The sequence below is a fragment of the Oncorhynchus keta genome, chromosome 20 (genome assembly GCF_023373465.1).
Source record: "Oncorhynchus keta strain PuntledgeMale-10-30-2019 chromosome 20, Oket_V2, whole genome shotgun sequence".
Classification (NCBI taxonomy): Eukaryota; Metazoa; Chordata; class Actinopteri; order Salmoniformes; family Salmonidae; genus Oncorhynchus; species Oncorhynchus keta.
Genome location: NC_068440.1, coordinates 39,269,961 through 39,272,460, shown reverse-complemented (window position 1 = coordinate 39,272,460; position 2,500 = coordinate 39,269,961). Strand labels below are relative to the sequence as shown.

General features: G+C 52.4%; 1 protein-coding gene across 1 annotated transcript in view; it reads left to right on the top strand.

Annotated features, from left to right (window-relative positions):
• Window positions 1–2,295, top strand: part of fndc5b (fibronectin type III domain containing 5b) — a 41,973-nt gene extending 39,678 nt beyond the window's left edge. The window contains exons 5-7 of the mRNA XM_052473162.1: window positions 1–1,355; window positions 1,518–1,591; window positions 1,629–2,295. The exon at window positions 1–1,355 is cut by the window's left edge and continues 330 nt beyond it. The gene's annotated coding sequence lies outside the window, so the exon portion shown is untranslated. The remainder of the gene's footprint in view (window positions 1,356–1,517; window positions 1,592–1,628) is intronic.
• The last annotated feature ends 205 nt before the right edge of the window (window positions 2,296–2,500 follow it).

Sequence of the window (2,500 nt, the reverse complement as noted above, 5' to 3'; positions counted from 1 at the left end):
TCCAGCTCCGAGCTAAGACCCCTGACACCATCTCCTCCACAAATCAGCACCTCAGACTACAGCACAGCACCGCACCAGGAACCCAGCCCAGCCAATCCCAGCAGCACAGCCCCATACCAGGAACCCAGCCCAGCCAATCCCAGCAGCACAGCACCGCACCAGGAACCCAGCCCAGCCAATCCCAGCAGCACAGCACCGCACCAGGAACCCAGACCAGCCAATCCCAGCAGCACAGCACCGCACCAGGAACCCAGACCAGCCAATCCCATCAGTATAGCCCCGCACAGGAACCCAGCCCAGCCAAACCCAGCAGCCCAGCAGCACAGCCCACAATGGACCACAACCACCTACCACCCAGAGTGGGGAGACTGAAGAGGTGTAGGGTGAACCTGCCTCGAGACGCTGATCTTGGGTCAGCGTCTAGGGTTGTGCCTTTCAGATTATAATACACAAGGTTAAATGGACACGGGAGGCCTGATCATAGATCAGCACTCCCACTCTGAGACGCTTTATGAACAGAGAGGAATTGATAGGTGTGGTTGAAAGTTCCAGCGAGACTATCAGAGGGTAAAGTTATTATCATATTGCTTAAACTTATCAAATCATTTCAGATCGCAACAGATGTCTAGAGGGAAGGGGTTAGTGATCGTTTCTGGACAAGGAGCCTCTGTCTCCCCTTCCCTCTCTCCAGATCACTGTCTCTACACTCTCTATCTCCCTCTCCCCAGATCACTGTCTCTACACTCTCTGTCTCCCTCTCTCTCCAGATCACTGTCTCTACACTCTCTATCTCCCTCTCTCCCCAGATCACTGTCTCTACACTCTCTATCTCCCTCTCTCCCCAGATCACTGTCTCTACACTCTCTGTCTCCCTCTCTCCCCAGATCACTGTCTCTACACTCTCTATCTCCCTCTCTCCCCAGATCACTGTCTCTACACTCTCTATCTCCCTCCCCAGATCACTGTCTCTACACTCTCTAAACTCTCTGTCTCCCCCTCCCTCTCCCCAGATCACTGTCTCTACACTCTCTATCTCCCTCTCTCCCCAGATCACTGTCTCTACACTCTCTGTCTCCCTCCCTCTCCCCAGATCACTGTCTCTACACTCTCTATCTCCCTCTCTCCCCAGATCACTGTCTCTACACTCTCTATCTCCCTCTCTCCCCAGATCACTGTCTCTACACTCTCTATCTCCCTCTCTCTCCAGATCACTGTCTCTACACTCTCTATCTCCCCCATCATTAAGTCCTATTTTGGACAGGAATATGACGTTGTTTTAGAGCCCCTCCTAAACCCTAGCCTCTGACTCATAAGGAAGGTGACTTCCCGTCCTAAACCCTAGCCTCATAAGGAAGGTGACTTCCCCTCCTAAACCCTAGCCTCATAAGGAAGGTGACTTCCTCTCCTAAACCCTAGCCTCTCTCCTAAACCCTAGCCTCATAAGGAAGGTGACTTCCCTCCTAAACCCTAGCCTCATAAGGAAGGTGACTCTCCTAAACCCTAGCCTCATAAGGAAGGTGACTTCCTCTCCTAAACCCTAGCCTCATAAGGAAGGTGACTTCCTCTCCTAAACCCTAGCCTCATAAGGAAGGTGACTTCCCGTCCTAAACCCTAGCCTCATAAGGAAGGTGACTTCCCCTCCTAAACCCTAGCCTCATAAGGAAGGTGACTTCCCCTCCTAAACCCTAGCCTCATAAGGAAGGTGACTTCCTCTCCTAAACCCTAGCCTCATAAGGAAGGTGACTTCCTCTCCTAAACCCTAGCCTCATAAGGAAGGTGACTTCCTCTCCTAAACCCTAGCCTCATAAGGAAGGTGACTTCCTCTCCTAAACCCTAGCCTCATAAGGAAGGTGACTTCCTCTCCTAAACCCTAGCCTCATAAGGAAGGTGACTTCCTCTCCTAAACCCTAGCCTCATAAGGAAGGTGACTTCCTCTCCTAAACCCTAGCCTCATAAGGAAGGTGACTTCCCCTCCGTCTGTCTCTCTTCCTGGGCTGAAACCTTGTTGCCCTTGTTAGTTGTCCTCCTACAGTATCCAATCTGAAGGATCAAATCTGACACTGTTTTTATGACAGCATATAGCAGGGTCAGAGAGAAGACTGGCTGGAGAAGATGGCCCCCTATCCCCTACACCCCTATCCCCTACCCTCTACACCCTATTCCCTACCTCCTACACCCTACCCTCTACCCCCTACACCCCTATCCCCTACCCTCTACACCCTATTCCCTACCTCCTACACCCTACCCTCTACCCCCTACACCCCTATCCCCTACCCTCTACACCCTATTCCCTACCTCCAACACCCTACCCTCTACACCCCTACACCCCTATCCCCTACTTATACCCTACACCCTATTCCCTACCTCCTACACCCTACACCCTACCCCCTACCCCTACACCCCTATCCCTACCCTCTACACCCTATTCCCTACCCCTACACACCCCTATCCCCCCTACCCCTACACCCTATTCCCTACCTCCTACACCCTACCCTCTATC